The 22,768-nt window shown below is 39.9% G+C and overlaps 1 protein-coding gene across 3 annotated transcripts in view; it reads right to left on the reverse strand.

Annotated features, from left to right (window-relative positions):
• Nucleotides 1-22,768, reverse strand: part of LOC145988347 (lipase member I-like) — an 82,725-nt gene that overhangs the window by 47,650 nt on the left and 12,307 nt on the right. For all 3 annotated transcript variants that reach the window (XM_083123217.1, XM_083123218.1, XM_083123216.1), the window contains exon 2: nucleotides 10,621-10,747. The gene's annotated coding sequence lies outside the window, so the exon portion shown is untranslated. The remainder of the gene's footprint in view (nucleotides 1-10,620; nucleotides 10,748-22,768) is intronic.

Raw genomic sequence — 22,768 nt, forward strand, 5'->3', positions numbered from 1 at the left:
GAGCGAAGCAGGGAAATCGGGTAACTCCAGTCGCCAATTACGCAATCTCGTTTCTCTCACTGTTCATTGGTGGAGCCGTCTTGCGTCACTACTTGCGCAGAAACTTGTTCTCGTTCACCTGGTCTACAGTTAACTTGTACAGGGTATAGTAGAGCTAGCCAGTGTGCGAAATAACCGAAGGGGATACAGGAGATTCGCCCCCACCAAAAACAAATCTCTGGCAAAGGAAGAGTATTTATATCCGTTCCAGCGATGTTTTTATCCCCCTTAAAGACAATGGACTTAAAAACATGTACGATACAATTTCTTAGCTATGCAACGAACACAGTTGATAAATCATTCTTGTCTATTCGTGGTCCAGCCATTAAAGAATTCCCTGCCGAAAAATATGAAGCCTTGTGGATTAAAGAAGGGCCCCATTCCGCTGCAAGCGACCAACCTCACGGAGCCAACAGCAGGACGTTTTCAGCTTAAGTTTTAGTGGCATACGCTGATATTTTATATGTATTAAAGTGTAGGTTAGATAAACATTAAGTTTGAACTTGGAAGTATAAATTAGGTCAAGTTTTTGGTGTTATTAGTTCGATAGCTCTTATTCTGTGTGAGTTTATGTTTTCTTAGAATGTAAATATAGTGTTTCTAAATTACACATAAATGTTATCATAATACCGGGTGTTCCAGAAGTCTTTCCCTGATTACAAACTTTATTCATATCCGCTATATGCAAGGTAGAGATGTGAAAGTGGTGCCAAAATGTTGGAAACCTAACAAAGTTTTATTGTTGCAGGTTTGAGTAACGTGGCTGTAGTGTAGCAGTGTCAGTGCCCAGAAAACCGGAAATGTTCACAAATAGTGTTGTCCACGGGACGAGACGGGACAGGCTTTTAAAAATTCGAGACGAGACAAGATTGACCATGTGTCATGAGACAAACTAATATTTTTGAGACGAGACAGCATTTCCACGAGACGAGACAGGCCAAAGTCTCGTCTCGTTGGCAACACTGTTCACAAATCAGGAAAAAGCTCAGCATGTCCTCTGGTATCACGAGACCCGGTCACCAATAACAGTGCAGAGGAACTTTCAAATGTACAGAATTCATTCCTCTAGAATATCTGCCATTATAAATAAGTTGGTATTTAAAAAATTGGAATTTATCTTCATTCCCAAATCCTGTCAAGTCCTGGAAAGATGCCACCCGATGTCAAGAGCATTAATTCCGGATTCCTTGGCACTGACACTGCTACACTACAACCGCATTACTGAAACCTGCAACAAATAAACTTGGCCAGTTTTCCAACATTTTGACACCACTTTCAGTTCTCTACATTGCGTATAGCGGGTATGGATAAAGTTTGTAATCAGGAAGACTTCTGGGACACTCGGTATTTAGTGACCTAGTTAGAACCAATATTCTAAGGTACTTAGAACCGAAAGGCAATAGTTTAGTTTACTCACTATTAACATGCATACAAATTTGCATACCCCCCAAGGAAGACCTCTCAAATAAGATCACAAATAAGCGCACTGAGTGGGCGTCTCCCCAAAGCAAGAAGCTTAATTTGCACAGCGGAGCTAGCATTACATGAATTTCATCCCTGCAGTCCTAGCAGTTTCTGAGATAACGATGGTTGACACGGATGGATCGTTGAGCATGACGACTGATAGTGCCGAGACGAGAAAGTCTTGTCTCGTTCATCTCGTTCTCGTCTTGAAACATTTCAGTCGTTCATTTTACTTTACAGTTGCATTAAGCAACATGCAAGACCTATTTTTAAACAGTCAGACAGAGACAATGTAGTGTGTGTAAGTTCGATAGTAAAGCTGTAGGGCCTCCCCGATGGCGCAGTGGTAGCGTCGTCGCATTGTAATCAAGGCACATAATGGTTCGGATTCCACTTTAAACTGTAGGTCCAGTCCCGATTAGCCTTACTGTGCATAAAGTGGACTTAAAACACTAAATCAACCAACCAACCATAGTAAAGCAGTATTGATTTAGTGACTGCGCTTTAGCTAAATCAGGGTTGTTAAAGGACTATGAATTCTAATGGGTTCTATAGGGATCAGCTGCAGGACCGGAATTTTTTTATAGCACAATTTAAATTCGGTCCAAATTGGGTATTGTTCATTCAAAAAAGGTTCCTGGACCGAATTTAAAATGATCCGAAAAAATGTTCCTGGACCGTATTCAAATTCATCGGGAATAAAAGTTTTCCTGGACCGTATTTTAATTGAGCCGGAAAAAGGTCCCTGGACCGTATTTCAATTGAGCCGGAAAAAGGTCCCTGGACCTTATTTTAATTGAGCCGGAAAAAGGTCCCTGGACCGTATTTTAATTGAGCCGGAAAAAGGTCCCTGGACCTTACTTTAATTGAGCCGGAAAAAGGTCCCTGGACCGTATTTTAATTGAGCCGGAAAAAGGTCCCTGGACCGTATTTTAATTGAGCCGGAAAAAGGTCCCTGGACCGTATTTTAATTGAGCCGGAAAAAGGTCCCTGGACCTTATTTTAATTGAGCCGGAAAAAGGTCCCTGGACCGTATTTTAATTGAGCCGGAAAAAGGTCCCTGGACCTTATTTTAATTGAGCCGGAAAAAGGTCCCTGGACCGTATTTTAATTGAGCCGGAAAAAGGTCCCTGGACCTTATTTTAATTGAGCCGGAAAAAGGTCCCTGGACCGTATTTTAATTGAGCCGGAAAAAGGTCCCTGGACCTTATTTTAATTGAGCCGGAAAAAGGTCCCTGGACCGTATTTTAATTGAGCCGGAAAAAGGTCCCTGGACCTTATTTTAATTGAGCCGGAAAAAGGTCCCTGGACCGTATTTTAATTGAGCCGGAAAAAGGTCCCTGGACCTTATTTTAATTGAGCCGGAAAAAGGTCCCTAGTCCGTATTTTAATTGAGCCGGAAAAAGGTCCCTGGACCGTATTTTAATTGAGCCGGAAAAAGGTCCCTGGACCGTATTTTAATTGAGCCGGAAAAAGGTCCCTGGACCTTATTTTAATTGAGCCGGAAAAAGGTCCCTGGACCGTATTTTAATTGAGCCGGAAAAAGGTCCCTGGACCTTATTTTAATTGAGCCGGAAAAAGGTCCCTATTCCGTATTTTAATTGAGCCGGAAAAAGGTCCCTGGACCTTATTTTAATTGAGCCGGAAAAAGGTCCCTGGACCGTATTTTAATTGAGCCGGAAAAAGGTCCCTGGACCTTATTTTAATTGAGCCGGAAAAAGGTCCCTAGTCCGTATTTTAATTGAGCCGGAAAAAGGTCCCTGGACCGTATTTTAATTGAGCCGGAAAAAGGTCCCTGGACCGTATTTTAATTGAGCCGGAAAAAGGTCCCTGGACCTTATTTTAATTGAGCCGGAAAAAGGTCCCTGGACCGTATTTTAATTGAGCCGGAAAAAGGTCCCTGGACCTTATTTTAATTGAGCCGGAAAAAGGTCCCTAGTCCGTATTTTAATTGAGCCGGAAAAAGGTCCCTGGACCTTATTTTAATTGAGCCGGAAAAAGGTCCCTGGACCGTATTTAATTGAGGAGGAAAAAGATACTTGGACCGAATTTAAAATCAGTCTGAAAAGAAGGTTCCTGGACCGTATTGAAATTCAGCCGTTAAAAAGGTTCCTGGACCGAACTGAAATACTGTACAGATAAAAGGTTCTTTACGGTACAGAACCCATTTACGCTTGATGATTTTCTCTCCAGGACCGGAATTGAATTTATTTAAAATTCCTGCACCTTTTACAACCCTGTTTTAAATTACTAAAGTTCAGCACGAGACTACACTGAAAGTGTATATGTCTCTGTCTCGTTTTCGTTTTGAAAAGAGACCGAGACGTATCTCGTCTTGGTAACGTCCCTGGACAAAACAGTGCCCCAAGTGCATTTTCCAGCGTTGCTTAACTAGGTATTCTGAAAGTTAAGTTTCATTCTAACTAAATCCATCGTCTTTACGGTTAACCTTACAATATTTAAGTGGCTCGTACTGTTGGACCAACAAATATAAACACACCATACTTATTCGCCCCGATCGTGAAACTAACGTCACGCACGTTGGTACCTTTTCAATAGTCGATTCACAGGCCTACATGGCTTTGGATGACTCACAGATGACTGTTGCCCCTAAATAATTTCAGCATGCTGATTCCAAAAATGAAATCCATTTTTACCCATCATGTGTAGTTTTTTCAGAAAATAGCAATATATTAACTACCTTAATTTCACAATAATATGTGTACTTTCATGATTTCCTCAATAGATGGCTCTGTTTAGATGATGGTAAAATATTGGCTTTCTACAATGCAAATCCTCCAATTTTGAACTACAGTCCCTACCAAAAGTTTAAGACCATCGATTTTTTCACATAAATGAATCCTGACCGAAAGTTTTTGGTACAAATATGGAGTGAAATTGTATCGAAGTAATATAGTGTGTGAGGCATATATTGCCGAAAAAATATTGGTATACATACGTCTTGTAGTTCTTGAGATACGAAAGTGGAAAATTAAATTTATTAACTGAAAAATCCAACATTTTGAAGTACAGATGAATATGTATACACTATACACGTAACCGACGTCGTTATGACAGTACTGAATTTTTTCCAATATTGTGGAACATGAACGAAGGTTTTGGCGCAAAAAAAATCCAAAAAAGTTTCTCGTTTTTTTCTTCTTCTAAAATTCGCAAATAAAAAAAGTACAGCGAAAACTGAGGGGTCTTCAGATAACAATATCTTCCACAGCGACTGCGCTGGAGTGAACAAATTTCATCAGTCATTAGTTGAAATGTGTGTCAATAGATGGCGCAGAAAGACATATCTCGAGTAATTCAAACCTGTTTTCGTTACGCTTGATAGTAAACAGACTATTTGAATCGCAAGCTACGTGATAATGGGGAAAGAAATCTGTGCCCGTGGCCGTGAAATGGCAAATAATTGGTATGTACAGATGGAATAGGTCTCATAGAGAAATTGCAGCCGCATTGAATGTGAGTAAAACCTGTGCGGCGAACAAATTCAAGCAGCATGGTACAGTGGTTGATAAACCACACTGCGGCCGCCCCAGGGTAGCGTCTGTAAGCGAAGACCAGATTATCTCCGAAGTATGGAATGAGATTACGCCCCAAGAATGCCAGAAATTAGTCCGCAGCATGAGAAAACGTGTGCAAATGTGCTTGAAACTTAAAGGTGGACCTATGGACTATTAAAATTCCACACTTAATTCATCTAATTTCAGGAGAAATGTTTGTTTCCAAGTATATTTTCAAAGTTCAGATTTAATGATTTTACAAATTGTACCTTTAACTGCATCTATTAGTTATAAGTCCATTAATATGCCCTTACACTTTCTTGATCTTCATGTACCTTTCAAAAACATTACATAATAATTCCAATTTTGTATTAAAGTGCTTATTTCATGAAAAGCACTTGCATATGTAGTTTGTCTGTTTGTCTGAAAAACACATGACAAGGTGGTCTTAAACTTTTGGTAGGGACTGTATAAATGTACATAATCCACCTTCCATCTTCACAAGACACATTGATATGAATATTGTAAACTTTGATTTCGTAAATTCTATTTTCGAAATCCCTCATACAAATTTCCTTCACAAAATGTCCAAAACTCAATGTTATAATGTGTGTTGATTGAACTTGATATCTTAGATAACTTCTTTAAAGAAAAATCATGATCTAGGGGAAAATCCTGACTTGATGGGAAGAAATATATGTCATGTGCATGATCAGCATTCAAAATACTTCCATAATCACCTATTGGTTTGTAAACATCCGAAATTTCCTTTGTTTAAATTTATTTTCTTGCGTTCTGTAATAGGTGTAATGGAATGGCGAATATGATAATTTTGATTGTGAAATTGTGAAAAATCCTAACGTGATGGGGAAAAAATGGACGTCATTTTCGTGATCAACACTAAAATACTTTCGGATTCACTTATTCATTTGGAAACAACCTAAATTTCCCTTGCATAAATTAATTTGATGCATTAGGTAATGAATGCAATGAATTGCGAATATGATAATTTTGATTGCGAAATTGTGAAAAATCCTGACGTGATGGGAAAAATTGGATGTCATTTCTGTGATCAGCATTCAAAATACTTCCAGAATCAGATATTGATTTCAAATAATCAGAAAATGCAGGATGGTGATCCTTTCCATATGCTATGTTACTCGTCTGCATTGCCGAACTATTGTTTAAGTGACGACGGAACAGGTAACTACAAAGCGAGGAACTCTTCAGTTACAGATGTCACCACCGTCGCGAAGAAAACACGAGATACAGTAACTTCAATATCACGAAAGGTTTAATACATACACAGTTATTATGCGTCCTATTTTCCTCGGACATGTCTCTTTTAGGGTGGATTTTTCTCTTCACGGTAAAAATTGTCTGGATTTTACATAAATGTCCTCCTCCGTAGCCGAGCGGGTTAAGGCGTTCACTCGTCTTGAGATCGTTCGCTGCGGGACGGCGTAGGTTCGAATCCGGCTCTGGTCGGAATTTATTCGGCCTACGTATAGGGCCGGTGGCAACCCACCATCGTGAGGAAATTGGGGAGCTCCGAATGAGTGAGCGGTAACCCGGTCGAGAAGACCTACAACGGCTGGGGGTTCGACGGGCTGACCACCCATCACTCCAATACTGGTCTAAGATCTCCACGCTATAACAGGTGACGGAGGAACAGTGTGGGAGGGAGACCAGCAGTCGGTAGGTAAGCCAAGGCTCTCAAAAGCTGTCGCGCTGTGGGTTATTATTTTACATAAATTTTTAACAAAAATGTTTAAAATGTTAAAAATAAACATAGCAAGTCACGCGATACTCGACAGATGTTACGTTATTTGAGTGTCAATGCGATCATGGCTAAAATCGATACTCATACAGCGTCGACAGCGACTGAGCTAGAGCATATCGAATCAATTATTTGCATACTACTTAAAAAAAAAAAACAATATTTATTTCTAGAACGTTAAATACTTCTAAGTTCATACCCAATCGGGAAAGTATAACTTATTATACCGTAACTAGACCTCGGAATTTAGGTTCTTAACCTACTTTTTTCCATTTCAGGTATGTAAGAAATAAGTTATGTCAGCGTTTCGTTAAATAAACACAACAACTGATGAAGTTCTATGGTGCCTAAAAATAGCTATTTTGCTTGTTAGAACCTATTTTAGGTTTATGCGTCTAAATCAAGCCTTTTTTGTTTTTATATATGTTTAAAGGTTTTACAGGGTTTATTTTCTATGTCACACAGATGCATTTCCTTTATTAAGTCACGACAAAATTCAATGACGAACGTGTTTGAAAAGTACCTCTGTCGATTTCCCTTCCTCCAAGTCCATTGTGATTTTCCAAAGCTCTAAACAAAACAAAATGTCTGGTGCGACTGTTACCTGTACAATCCAAACTGATCTTATCTGTGTGGTCTTGCTCACTTTCGGGTCACTTAGTGGCTTCACGCCTTGGAAACTAACATTTCAGCATTGAAGTTTGCACCACTGACTATGTTTTTGTTGAAAGATTATTTTCAGCACGTAAGGTGATGCTCACAGACAAAATTGCGGAGTTTGACTGTGGATAATGTGGATAACATGAAAAAAAGTTTGTTGCCTAACTATACGGCGAAGAGTGGATTTTTATAGCAAGTTTCCAATGGTAAGTTCTGCCATCGTACATTTTCATGGATGCTACAAGGTGTTTTTTTTAAGTTCTGTAATTGTAATTGTCTCTGGGAATGCACCATAATGTGCAAAAATAAACTTGAATAGCACAGGAGTTTTTTCACTTCACGAATTGAAGCCGCTTCATTTTCTGGAAGAGCATCTATCACCTCACTGATTTTTTGAAGGTTGTTAGCATAATATATAGCTGCTGATATCCAGGTTCCCCATCTGGTCAAGACTGGTTGCGGAGGTAAACTAAGCTCAGATGCAACTTCCTTAAATTTTCGGGTTCAAGAGGGAGATTTCAGAAATATCTTCTTTGTGTTCGAAATCAACCTGTCCACTTCAGCAGTCAATCATGCACAAGGAAATGTTAACCGAAAGGCAATATCCTAACTGAGCATGAAATACATTTTTCTCACACTTTTCTCCTTCAGCAATGTTGAAACATGCATGAGTTCAATATTACTTAAATAAGACGAAAATTATTCACATAATAAACGAAAGAAAAATAAATGCCAACAACGTTTTTTGGGAGAAAAATAATTTATATACACATTTTTTTTTTAAAAAATGGTCAAATTTCATTGAAAAAGGCAAAAAAAAGGCATTATAATTAAAAATAGGCAGTGGGGTCCCAAATAGGCAAAATAGGCAAAATGAAAAGGCTTCTAAAACATTCGAAACAACACGAGAAACGTATATCCGGAAAAAATTTATCAATATATGCAGTAGATAAAAAGAGGCATTTTGCCAAACTTCCGGGCTCTACTAATGAGGATGTATAAAAATGAAAGAAATGACCGATGAACTATAAATTGTAGTCATGTGAATAATGTTCTTTGATGTATGCAAATAAATATTTATTAAATGCTAAAGAACAGTAAATATTCCAGTGTTTATGAAAAGTTCTCGAAGTGTCGGTGTTTAATTCCTCATGTTTAAAGCGTGAGACTAATACACACATAACGAGGCAATATACGGAACACATGGAAATTAAGGAACGCGAATATGGTGCCTTATACGCTCATGAACCGTGGTAGAATGAAGTATAGCGTTTTTAAGCGTTTATGCATAAGTTTTCTAATTAAAAAACGAAATTCCACCGCACTTAATAGCCAACCATTAAAGAAGCATCGTTAAAGCTGAAGTGAAGGAAGCCATATTCTTAATTAAAGGAGCAATTTCTTGAAAACGAACCACAGGGTGCAGCACAAGGTTGTCTGCTAGGAGATGAAAAAATATTCATGCATTCCCCCTCAAGAAATAAATGACTTTTCAACCATACCTTGTAGGGAACGAGGGAATACATAAAAATAAGGGAAAGCAAATCGTTCCCTTCGACTTCATTGGAAAAACCAATTCCCTTTTTATGTTGCTCGGTTTCCCATGATCCCTTGCGCTGTTTGGTAGTGAGAAGCCCGATTATGCTTTGGCGGGAAGGGAGAGATCCATTGTTGTCGATTGGGGTTATTTTGCTCAAGAAACGCCTGGTGTGTGTGTGTGTCTGTGTGTGATGGTGTGTGTGTGTGTGTGGGTGTGTGTGTGTGTGTGTGTGTGTGTGTGTGTGATGGTGTATGTGTGGGTGGGTGTTGTGTAAGGTATTATGCCGTTCGATATTGACACAACAGGGTGACTCAGCTTTCACCCAGATATCGCTATCCGAAGTACACAAAAGGGATGTAGGGGAAAAGGCGGACTTTTATCAATGAAAGAAGTGTTGCCAGGTATATTTTTTTACAGCAAGGTTCGTCACTTTTATACAACGTGAAAGCAGTAAACAAATGTTGTTTATACACACTTTTTACACGATTGGCGTATAGGCCTACTATTAATCTTTACAAGGGTGCCTACAGAGAGGGTCCGGGGAGGGGTGGGGCACTTGCCCCTTGAGATATCAGGGAATACCCTAGTGTAATTTATGTGCTGAATTTGTAGCGTGAAAACAGGGGTTCCATGAAAGACAGCAAATTAAGTGGTCTCTGTTTGATATTTCTGCATCGTGAAAAGTACAAAAAAACAAACAACTGTTCATCAACTAAGTGACAGATGCTTATGGAAAGAAAGCAAGTCGAATCTAGTTTCTATTTAAATATTGGAGGATTCAAGTCTCAACTTGACAAAGCGCCGAGGTATTTTGAATTCAATTTCAATTTTATGATTTGTAATAACAATAATATTAAAAATTAATAATAATAAAAATATGAGTTCTTTTATGACTGAAGAGCATGATATGGAATCTTATATGCTCTCCAGCCAGTGCTCGAAGTGGAAATTCCTAGCTGTGGGGTGTGCTTTGCCCAGTTTGGAAAAATGGGGAATGCTTGTATATATCTAGATGGAGAAAATGCAGTTACTATGCAAATTATTCTAGTGGGGGATGCTTTATGAGAATTTCTTAAACTGGGGGGATAACATCTCCCACGACCCCCCTCCCCACTCTGAGGACTGCTGCTCCCCTTGAGAAAAAACCTGCGGGCACCCTTGTTTACAAGTATAAACCTGCGTTTCTTGTAACTTTTGGATGTTCTGGCATGATAGCTACAGCTAGAAAATTTAGAGATATCCAAAAATATATCGATGCAGTAGCAATTTATCTTCAGTAGTGTATACCTGTATAATAACGTGGCTCTATTCTAGTTCAGGATGACATTTTATAATTGAGCACATGGTTACTATTAAGAAAGAACTGTAGCTACTACACATACAAGTTTCTGCATTTTATATTCTAGAGATTGGAGAGGATTAAATATTTTAAATCTTGATTTTACAAATTAGATGAAATCAGTTTTGCTTTTCCCTCCATATCGTATACTAAAGACACACGCACACATTAAGATTATACTAAAAATAATACTATTATTTTCTCTCGAAAATGCGGTAACATTGGAAATCTATTATATACGGTTAAAAGAATGGTATGACTGTCTATCAATTGAACATACCTTGTGGCAATGCTCTCTCTCTCTCTCTCTCTCCTTCTATTTCACAGATCAAGTTTCCACGACTAAGATTCAGTCAAAAAACTAGAATCCTCTTTCATTGTTGCGCACATCAACAATACACTTAGTTCTGTCAAAAGAGAAAGTACAATATGAACTACTGTAATGATTTGACCAAAAGCAATCGAAGTGTATAGGTTTTTAGCATGTACATTATCTATCAGCGTTCTTTCTTTAGAAAATACAGTTGAAATGTACTAATGAGTGCTAAAGTTAGATGGTACTAAAAACTAGTTGAGTCATTACTGTGTCATCCTAAGTTCAAATGGTTCATATATCTCAATCATATACATTACCGTTATAATAAGTAGTCATTTTCCTTTTTAAACTGGAAAATATGACTAAGCAACGCTTTTAATATTTTCTTTAATTTAAAATAACATGTACTTTTGTAAAAATCCTCTCCTTCCTCTCTTTTCTAGGTATAATATTAAAGGCTAATCGTTTTTATCGATATACAGCGATTAGAAACCGCTGATGCAACCACGCCACTTGTCTATCAGGTCCAGCATTCCACACAGGTTAACCAACAAAAAGCAAAACCAGTAGTTCGGGGGCGGAAAGGGAGAGGTAGGAAAGGGGGGGGGGGGTAGAACGTAACGTTCTTAAAAGAAAAAGTTAACCATGGTCGGTATCGTTCCATTCTCCCCTTCAACACACATCTCGTCCTTTCCACCACATTGGTAATAAGTTTTTCAGGCTTCAGTAAAAGGGGGCAGTTGCGGAGAGGGAGAGTTTGGGGATAGGGGGTGGATTGTAAGGGTAGATTTCAATGTGATGAGCCGAGCGATCGGCAATAAGCTTTGCAATAACCCCCCCGATGTGCTATTGGTAAACACCAGGCTCCGGCTTCAATATTGACTTCAAGCGAGATCCGATGAGGAAGATTATGTTTGCTCAAAGCTTTGACTTCCAGGGGACTGATTTTGGGGAGTTCTCTCCCTCTTTCCGCAAAAATTCCCTTTCCCCCCAAAAATCCCCTTTTCCTCAAATTTTCCTTTTCATCCTAAAACTTACATTTTCCCCTTCTATTTTTACCATAAAACTTCCATTACTCACTAAAACTACTCCGTTTAAAAACTACTTTTTCGTGTCAATAGTATTGCTTCATCTGTAACATTTTCTTCATTTTCCACTAAGAATTTTCTTTCTATTTGTAAAATTACAGGTGTCTTGATTGATTGATTGCCTTGGTTTATTTTACATCGCTTTTCTGCAACCTATCGCAATCACAAAGATGACGATGAGTGATGACATGATAATATTGATGAAGGGACACTTACAAATAACACAAATGCACAGGCCGGGTTTCGGACCCGCGACCCTGATTACAGACCAATTATTTTTCCGGGTACTTTCGTTTTTCTGTATCGTTGAAAAATATAACATGGTCCATTCTGTATGAGTTTTTTATAACGAAGAAATCACCAAGGTAATCTTTATCCCACTAGGGAATTTGATAAACCCGAAGTTCTTTTTTGCACCTGCGATATTCAAATTTCTTAATCGATTCTTTTTTGTTTATCCAGGAGCATCCCTTGTACGACCCGCACGCATAATCTTCCATGTTCTGCCGGCCTCCGTGGTGGAGTGGTTAGCACAGCGCGTTACGACGCCAGGAGTTCCGGATTAGAATCCCGACTTGGGCATGGGGGCGTTCTACATAATATCATCTCTCATCCTCGCGATTTGCCAAAACTGGCAGGAAAGCGAAGTAAAATAAACCAAATCAATACAATACAATATTCCATGGTCTTTAAAACCAATGGGAATAAACCACTCTTATATTAAAAGAATCAAGTCCTTTCTTCACAATCGCATGGACTAATTTCAAAATCCACAGCACAGATGTTAGAAGGCAAGTTGAAATTATTCCTATGGTATAGTGGAATTATTTCCGTAACATCTCTGGCTGTTTTGCGTTGGCTGTTTGAAAGCGAGTCTTAATTCCGGAATGCACCAATCAACGAGCGCGCCGCTGACGTCATCTCAAAGGAGCGCCTATCGCTAACCCTGTTGCTCACGCTCTAGGCTGTTCGTAGGCTCGCTAGTTGGACACTCTAAGTAAGCTGGAGATGTTACGAAAATGAACTGACTATAACTCTTACTAAGTCCGTTAATTGATTGATTGATTTGGTGTTTTAAGTCAACTTTATGCACAGCAAGACTAATTTGGACTGGGCCTTTCAGCTTAAAGTCGGATCCACCTGGGTATCGAACCCATGACACCTTGATTTCTTGATTACATTACCACCACGCTATCGGGGAACCCCCTAAGTCAGTTAATATGGAACAAACTATATTTGGACTCTGACAAACTATTCAGTCCTCCTAAGAAATAGGTTTTCTTGAACAAATGTAGATGGGTCTGATGAAGCATTATGCGAGCATGTTCTCTAAATTGAAGAAAAAAAAGCTTTAATTTATTTCCAGTGATTGTTGAACATTTTTCACTATTTTATATGTTATATAGTATTAATAAAAATAATGTGGAAATATAGTCAAAAATTAAACACGTATGAAGCTATCCCTTGAATTCATTAATATAGATTTTAAAAACTGTGTTGAAGAAATTCCTGATTAACCACTAATGGTACTACTGTACTATAATGCTTGTTTAGGTTCTATGGTGGTACCCGATTTATTACAGTTCTTACGCTTCACTAACTCACACATGTATTGCTTACTAATTCTAATTCAGTCAGGACTATTTTTTAGTTACCAACTTATTTGGACAAAAGTATCAAATTTAGTAAATGCTATGATGATATTTTTCGTTCATGACTATCAAAAGTTTAATAGAACGATTTTTCATATTCGTAAAATAACTTTCTCTGTTTTTCCACAAAATTCTACTATCCAAAGAATATTTTATGTAAATTTACCTATTCATATTGTGACACACAACGGGGAGAGGCGAAAGGGATGGCATGAGACTCTTTATGAAAGTTTACGTAGGTGTTAACCCTTTCCCCACCTCGCCGCCGTGAGCACTATAATTTGTTCATAAAAAAACAATTAGTACAATAATATTTATACAAATATTGAATTTATTATTTCTGCGTTGTTGAAAAAATATGATTAAATGATTGTGAACATTATAAGTATATACTTTTGCTTCTTGTTGTATTTACAGTTCCGTCTTAGTTATTAGAGGCCTCTACTATTTGTTTTGTTTACCCCATGCACACACACTAACTAAGTCCCGGCTCCTTTCGTTGGGGCCCTTATTCACTGCACTCTCACCTGCATATTCCTTCTAAGCTAGTCCAGTCCTCTTCTTTACACACTTTCTTTCTGCGGCTTCATTCTTTCACTGTGTCCAATCCTTTCCTAAGATCCTTGCTTCGATATTACACATGTCAAAAAATCCTTATCCGCACTATTTGCACAATGCACACTCGCACACTCTCTACAGGCTGTTTTACTATGTCCTTCTATTCCGCCATGTTATATCTTTGTTGTGTCTTTTTGTAGACTCTCTCCTCGAAGAGAGAGAAAAAAACATAAAAAAAACTTCCCCCTTCTCCCCCCTGGGGTGGTTCTTGGACTGACCGGCAGAGGGGGTGTTCAACAAGAGTCCTTTTTGGTCAGTCACACGAGGTGCTGCCCTCTTGCGTATTTTGTTACACTACATGTTAAAATTCCACATCCAGCTGCCCGTAATCTGTTATGGACCGTATATGAGGGTACACTGGTAGTACTGGACCTCAACTAATCCCTAACTATAACCCAAATACCCCAGGAGAATAGGAATAGATTAATGTTGAATATAAACCCAAGAAAGAAAATATATAATTAAAATACAAAATTTCTACCCGCACCTTCTCGTCAGTGTCCTCCTTGACTGGATCACTTATACTCCAGAGAAGAGCGCAAACTACACACGAAACACATACAAAAAAAATAATATGTATATAATTATTGAAAAAGAAATACTAAACTGGTGGTTGCCTCACATCCCCCCTACGTAATCATACAGTAGGGCAAGCTCTCTACAGTATGATTTCGTACTCCTTGTAATTTAATAAATGATTGTTATTATTTTTTTAGGGGGACCTATCCCCTGCTACCTATAAGACTACGCCATAATAACTAATAAGAAATATAGATGTAAATTGATATTACAACATTATATTACACACATGAACAAGATTATAACACTAATATTCTTTAAAATTGTGAACTTTATTTTGTTTCTCCTTTTTTTTTTCTTTTTCTTTTTCCAATGCCAGCGGCACAATACGGTCTCTTGTATGACCAGCTCTTCTCACCTCGACCCTCCATGGCTTTCTCCGGCTGTTTCCTGGGCCGTGACGTAGGGCTTTAAATGGCTGCTGTTATAAACCCCGCCGTCTTTGTCGTTTCTTACGTCCCACAGCTGATAGGAATTAACTCTTACAACATTTCTGACCGAAAAGGGCCCTTCGTACAGCTGGGCGAACTTCTTAAAGACCCCTTTTGCAACCTCCGAGGACACGTTGGTCTTGCGGAGAACTAGATCACCAGGTTTGTAGGATATTGTATGATGTTTGTCATATATTCTCTTTCTTCTCTCTGCTTCTAGTTGTATGTTCCCTTTAACTTTGAGAAGTTTATACTCATATGGAGGGGAAGCGTTCAGCTGAGGCAAGCGAAACAGCTTCATGAGTTCCTGATCAGGTTTCCGGTTGAAAAATATTTCATACGGAGATGCTTTTGTGCTCGAATGTGTAGCCATGTTGATGCATCTGGCAATATCTGGAACGTGCAAAGGCCACTGCTTGTGATTGTGGCTCGTGTAAGCTCTAAAGAGGCGCCCTAACTCCTTCATTACTCTTTCCACCGGGTTTGCTTTCTGGTTTCTTACGCTAACAAACTGAGCTTCTATACCTCTATCGGCTAGCGACCTCTTCCATTTATGCGCCTTGAATTGAGTTCCCTGGTCTGTTATGATTGTTTGTACATTTGGGCACAGCAGTAAAAACTCATTCAACACTTTGTTAAGTATGGCACTGGTGGTAACTTTCCGCATTGCGTAGATTGCAACATATTTACTGAAAACATCACAAAGAACCAAGCAATATTGCAAGCCGTATTTTGCCTTAGGCAGGGCCCCGTAGACGTCGGCAGCAATTAGAACTCCTGGCTCCTCTGCCAACACTGCTTGCATGGGTCCTTTCAACTCTTTATTAGGATGTTTTGTTCGTTGGCACAAATCACACTCCGAAACAAATTGCCTGATTTGTTTTCTCATTTTTCGCCATGTGAAGTGCTCTGAAATGGCCATGAATGTTTTCCACTCCCCAAAATGACCTCTTTTGTGATAAAAGTCTATTACTTCTCGCGTAATACTTCCGGGCACACACATTTTTAGCAAGCATCCTTCCTTTCTACACAATATGCCATCCTTGATGGTGTATCGAAACCCCTGCTTCGCTACATCTTGACACCCTTTATCGCCATATTCGTTTATAATATGACCTAATACTGGATCATCCGCCTGCAGCTTAGGCAACCTATGCATGGATTGCACAAGCTCTGTTGGAGGGTTGAAATGCACGGCCGCCACGACTATTCCAGGGGCCTTCAGATCACTACAGGGACCCTTTCTTACAGCACTAGGGTACCTTGACAAGTAATCAGCCATATTTTCCGACCCTCTGATATACTGTATTTCGAAATCCAAGGCTTGCAAGACAAGAATCCAGCGCGTTATCTTTGCATTTGCGAGTTTGCAGCTTAACAAGAATTTCAGAGCTTTATGATCAGTTCTTATTATGAAATGCGTATCTGTTAAGTACAATGCATTCTTTTGTATGCCATAAACAATGCTCAGTAACTCTTTCTGTGTAATTGTGTAATTGCCCTCACAATCATTTAGAACCCTGCTACAGCAACTTATTATACGAGGTTCACCATTATCGTCTCTTTGGTATAAAATCGCTGAAATAGACCTGTCACATGCATCGCATTCTAGATAGTACTCTCTATCTTGCCACGGCTGGTGCAATATCACATCACGTAAAAATGCCTCCTTTATTCTCACGAATGCCTCTTCCTGACGAGATCCCCAAATAAATCTCTTATTTTTCTTCAGTAGTTCTACCAAAGGTACAGTCAACTCTGCATGATCGTGCTGGAATGCTCTGTAGAAGTTCAGAAAGCCAAGGAGACTCTTTAGCTCCCGCACATTTCTTGGCCTTCGGAAATCTTGCAACGTTTGCATTTTTTCTGGGTCTTTTCTTATGCCCTGTGAAGATACTTTCATTCCCAACAACGATACTTCCTCTTGAGCGAAATTACATTTTCTTAGCTTCAACGTTAGTCCACTATCCCTCAACTTATTGAAAACAATCCGCAAATGACGCAAGTGCTCTTCATAGTCATCATCAGCAACAGTAATATCGTCACAATATGCGTCGCAGTATTCTCTGACATCTTCACCCAGTACAGCTTTCAAGCATCGAACTGCACTCGCCATGCTAGTTTTCAGGCCAAAACACATCCTCTTGTAACAATATGTAACGTTATTATATATGAATCCAAGATACTTCTGATGTTCTTCCTTGACAGGTATTTGAAGGAAAAACGAGGTCAAGTCAATGCAAGTAATGTAGCGTTTACCTTCAAACTTCTGTAAAATCTCCATTGGAGTGGGCGGGGCGTCATGCTGTGCTTTCAGCACTTCATTCGCTCTCCTTGCGTCAAGACAAATTCTAACATCATTCGTTCCGGGTTTCTTCACGCATACTAGAGGGTTCAGGTAGCATGTTGGTCTCTGCTCTATTATTCCCCAAATAAGCATTTCTTGAATTTGCTTGTCAGCTTTCTCTCTATGTTGCATGGGGATAGGATAAAGCTTCTGTCCCCAAGGTCTATCATCAGTAATTTCAAGCTCGTGCTCATAATTCTTGACCAACCCCGGCTTCTCATCGAAAATATCCCTAAATTCTATTAATAGATCTCGAAGCGCCGCTTGTTGATCTCCGGTTAGACCTTCTGTAGTAATCACGTGATCATCAATCTGTCGCCTTGTAGCTTTCGTGATATTATTTTCCATTGAGCACACATACACGTCAGCCTCAGTCACTTGAGGTTTTGCTTCCTTAGAGTGCACGTTTTTTCCCAAACTATCATTTACATAACCCCTTAACGATTTTATCTCCGCCTCGTCACAACAACATATAGGCTCCTTGCATTCATAAGATAGAAAAAGGGTTGGCACCCCGTCGGTTATTTGCACCTCTTCCTGCGACAAGAATTCAATTTCAACACATTGTTGCTCTATTGTCATCGCCACAATGTTTCGATCATAATCAATGACAGCTCGACACGCCTTCAAGAAATCTGATCCTAATAGAATTGGTTTCACTAGATTTCGAATTACAAGACACACGACATCAGTGGTCACTTCCCCAAATGACAGCGGAACGTATGCTTGCGTCACCACCTTTTATGCTTTGTTGCCGAAGGCTGATATTACTTTGATGCTCCCTACGCTTAACTGAGGGATATCAGGATTCCATTTTACTATTTCCAACCACACTTCTTCTGATAAACAAGTGACCATAGCCCCTGAGTCGGCCAATGCTTGATAATGGCTTCCACCTATACCAACTGAAATAATAGGCATTCTTAGCACCTCGCTTTTCGAAACTTCATTTTCATTCTGAATGAGCTGGTCAAATATCGAACAAACAACGTCTCCATTTCCATTGTTATTGTGGCTAATATTTACTGCGTCTCTTGTATAAACTTGCATTACCTTAGTTTCATATTCATCCATTTCACCCTCACAATTTGTATTTTCTTCCCCAGATAAATCAAAAGATCCATTTATCGCAGTCCGGTTTCCTAAGTGTCTTTCCGCATTTCGGATATTTCCCTTTTGTCATGCTTCATTATTGGAGGGACAGTCTTCCTCATTTTGCCTTGCCACTGATACACTGTTGGCAGAAAAGAACCGCGAGCTCTGTTGTCCGCGACTCGCCTCTTCCTCCCCCCTAGACCCGTGGTTGCCACCATTACGTCTGCCGTAGCTCCCCCCTCCTCGGCCTTGCTGCGTGAAGGGTCTGGGGCCCTGAGGCGGTTGCCTCTCGAACCTGTTGACATTCCTCTCATTGTCCGGAGAATAACTCGCACTTGGGCTGACGTAATTATTCCGTCTGTCTCTATCAGTTTCTCCGCCACGCACCGAATTTACCTGTCTCATCCTCGCTCTATTGTTTGGTTGAAAAGTTGCAGCATGCGACGTTTCTTGGATTTCCTTAAGAAGGTTAATTAGCTGCTTAGAGGTGTCGACCGGTGACCCAATGAGGCACCTCTGAGCGTACGCAGGCAATTGCTTTATAGCCATTTTAGCTAACATCCTATCATCGAGCGGCGAAGGTAATATTGCGTTCTTCTGGACAAGGGTCATAACATATTCACATAAAGATTTCCCGTCGACTGGATTGTATCGAGAAGTAAAGAGCTCAGCACGCAGTCTCAGGAGTCTCTCTTCACTCAGGTACTCTTGAGAAAAACAACTTTCAAACCCCTTGTAATCTGTAATATTGCCTTTATGGATAGTAAACCAATTAGCAGCCGCGTTTCTCAACGACAGCCCCGCGACCTGGGCTTGTTGCTCATATGGTACCTGAGACAACGCTAAGTATGTCCTCATTTCTTGCATGTAATTGTGGGTTTTTAATTCATCCTCTGTTCCGTGATAGGTGGGCAATTTCAAATCTCTATGTAGGTATGCATTATTGCCATTGTTTGAGGGCGTAACTGAGGTTGGCCGTGAACTTTGCCTCTCACATTTATCTATGAAAGTATCTAACCGTCGAGTGACCGCGGAGATAGCCGATTCTGTATCCTTTCTTACAGATACGATGTCTCTTTTAAGGCCCGACACTTCCTCTCTCAACAAAGCAACCTCTTGATGGAATGCATCATACTGTTGCTGCAGTGCGTTGTTGAATTCTGCCATCGCTGCTTGTATTACATTTTCTGCAGTTTTCTCGCAGTCACCTCCTGTGTGGATGCGTATATCCTCCGTTCTATTATTGTGGAGAGTGGTGACCCTTTCCTCTAATTTATTTGCCCTATCGCTTACACAGTCTATTCTGGAGCCAGTGATCTGATTAATCTCAATGAATTCGCTCTCAAGCTGACCCATCCTTTCCTCAACAACCCTATTGGATTGGGACAAATCTTTAAAATTTTTCTTCACTTCCCCTTTTAGTTCTTGGTGACCTTTTTCCAAGCGTTTTACATCGTCTTTTAAATTGTTATGATCTTTCTGAAGCTCTTCCTGATTTTTTTCTAACCTCTTCCGTGTTTCCTGCTGATCTTTTTTCATTTCTTCCAGGGTACCCTGGACATTTTGGAGTAAGGCAAAAATTTCTTCATTAGTTATCTGGCCTCCCCCCAAGGAATTAACACCGACAGATTTATGAACCGCCCCTGTGCAGTTAGCACTCCTCTCTGGACCCAGCGTTCCCTCCACACTGGCGTCTTTAGGAAGACCCTTTGGAGAAGGAATAAAACTAGACGTGACATTATCACGCGTACGCCTCCCCATAATGCTAGTCATGAATCTATTCCTTTTCTCACTTTAAATAAAACACTAACAACAACACAATTTTGAAAGAGCCCACAAAAATATAAAATTGCTTAAGTCCTGAAATAAAGATTTAAAATTACCTATAAAATTTACTTTCTATTCTACACTACAGCATGCATCCTCACATACGATCCATGGCAAATACAACGGAACTGGCATTTTGATTTTCATTTTTTCAGATTTAAAACTGTGTTACTGATCTATTGTTTCCTTCTTTTCACTTTTTCTACAGCTTACGTGGATTCGCGCCACGCTATTGGGCGCCATGTGAAGCACAACGGGGAGAGGCGAAAGGGATGGCATGAGACTCTTTATGAAAGTTTACGTAGGTGTTAACCCTTTCCCCACCTCGCCGCCGTGAGCACTATAATTTGTTCATAAAAAAACAATTAGTACAATAATATTTATACAAATATTGAATTTATTATTTCTGCGTTGTTGAAAAAATATGATTAAATGATTGTGAACATTATAAGTATATACTTTTGCTTCTTGTTGTATTTACAGTTCCGTCTTAGTTATTAGAGGCCTCTACTATTTGTTTTGTTTACCCCATGCACACACACTAACTAAGTCCCGGCTCCTTTCGTTGGGGCCCTTATTCACTGCACTCTCACCTGCATATTCCTTCTAAGCTAGTCCAGTCCTCTTCTTTACACACTTTCTTTCTGCGGCTTCATTCTTTCACTGTGTCCAATCCTTTCCTAAGATCCTTGCTTCGATATTACACATGTCAAAAAATCCTTATCCGCACTATTTGCACAATGCACACTCGCACACTCTCTACAGGCTGTTTTACTATGTCCTTCTATTCCGCCATGTTATATCTTTGTTGTGTCTTTTTGTAGACTCTCTCCTCGAAGAGAGAGAAAAAAACATAAAAAAAACTTCCCCCTTCTCCCCCCTGGGGTGGTTCTTGGACTGACCGGCAGAGGGGGTGTTCAACAAGAGTCCTTTTTGGTCAGTCACACGAGGTGCTGCCCTCTTGCGTATTTTGTTACACTACATGTTAAAATTCCACATCCAGCTGCCCGTAATCTGTTATGGACCGTATATGAGGGTACACTGGTAGTACTGGACCTCAACTAATCCCTAACTATAACCCAAATACCCCAGGAGAATAGGAATAGATTAATGTTGAATATAAACCCAAGAAAGAAAATATATAATTAAAATACAAAATTTCTACCCGCACCTTCTCGTCAGTGTCCTCCTTGACTGGATCACTTATACTCCAGAGAAGAGCGCAAACTACACACGAAACACATACAAAAAAAAATAATATGTATATAATTATTGAAAAAGAAATACTAAACTGGTGGTTGCCTCACACATATATATTTAAAGTGCTTCTCCGTGGTCGTGCGGTCTAAGAAGTCCAACTGCGGGACGGCATAGGTTCGAGTCCGCCTGGGTTCAGTCTCTGGGTTTTCGGCCTGTGTATAGGACCGGTGGCAACCCACCATCGTGAGGAAATTGGGGAGCCACGAGTAAGTAGCGTAATCCGGTCACGGATATCTCCTATAACGGCTGATGGTACGACGTGCTGACCCCACGTCACCCCATTACCGGTTGAAGATCTCCACAGTCTAGGTAGGATTGTGGGAGGGAGACTGGCAGTCGGGGAGATAGGCCAAGGCCCTTCGAGGGCTGTCGAGCAATGGGTTATTATATAACGGGTGCGTCAAAAAAATGTATACACACTTTGAACTGTCATAGAAAATTTATTTTCCAACCTACAAGGTTAAATTTCTGGGAAAAGAAAGGCTACAGTCAAATTTGAAAAATAAGTGTACTTTCTGGCCAAAGTGAATGTTTGAAATGGAGGTTAAAGTAAATGTTCAGAATGTTGGCCTTCAGCTTCGATACATTTCTGAGTACGAGCCATGACTGATTCCGTACAACGCACCAAAGTGTCCAATGGGATTTCTGCACACACCGCTTGAATCTCACCCCAAAGTGTGTCCAGGTTACGTGGTTTACGAATGTACACCTCATCTTTTACTGTGCCCCATAAGAAAAAATCGAGCGGTGTAAGGTCTTCTGGAGAGCGTGCAGGAAACTCGATTGGTTCCCTGCGTGCTATTCACTGGCCTGGTACATTTTGATCCAGGTATGCTCGCACATCCCTGTGATAGTGCGGCGGGGCGTCATCTTGTTGATAAGTAAACCTGTCATTACCGTACGTTGCACGAATGGCAGCGAAAATGGAATCAGCAAGCATTGTTAGGTATTTTTCTCCAGTTACAGTACCTTCAACACGGAAAGGACCAATGATTCCCCTAGGAGACAAACCACACCACACATTTACACCAGGAAAATTCACAGCCTTTTCAAAAACAGTAATGTGGGGATTATCTTCAGCCCAGTACAGTCAGAGAAAAAATTACCTGGGCCACGGGACGTAGAATTTCGTAACGTCTTAAAGCCTGTTGTTTATGCAACCCAAATAACAAAATATTCGCTTAAGTTTGCCTGGTGATTCTGAGTTCTCGGGAA

This window comes from Lepisma saccharinum, chromosome 5 (assembly GCF_977018435.1).
Source record: "Lepisma saccharinum chromosome 5, izLepSacc3.1, whole genome shotgun sequence".
Lineage (NCBI taxonomy): Eukaryota > Metazoa > Arthropoda > Insecta > Zygentoma > Lepismatidae > Lepisma > Lepisma saccharinum.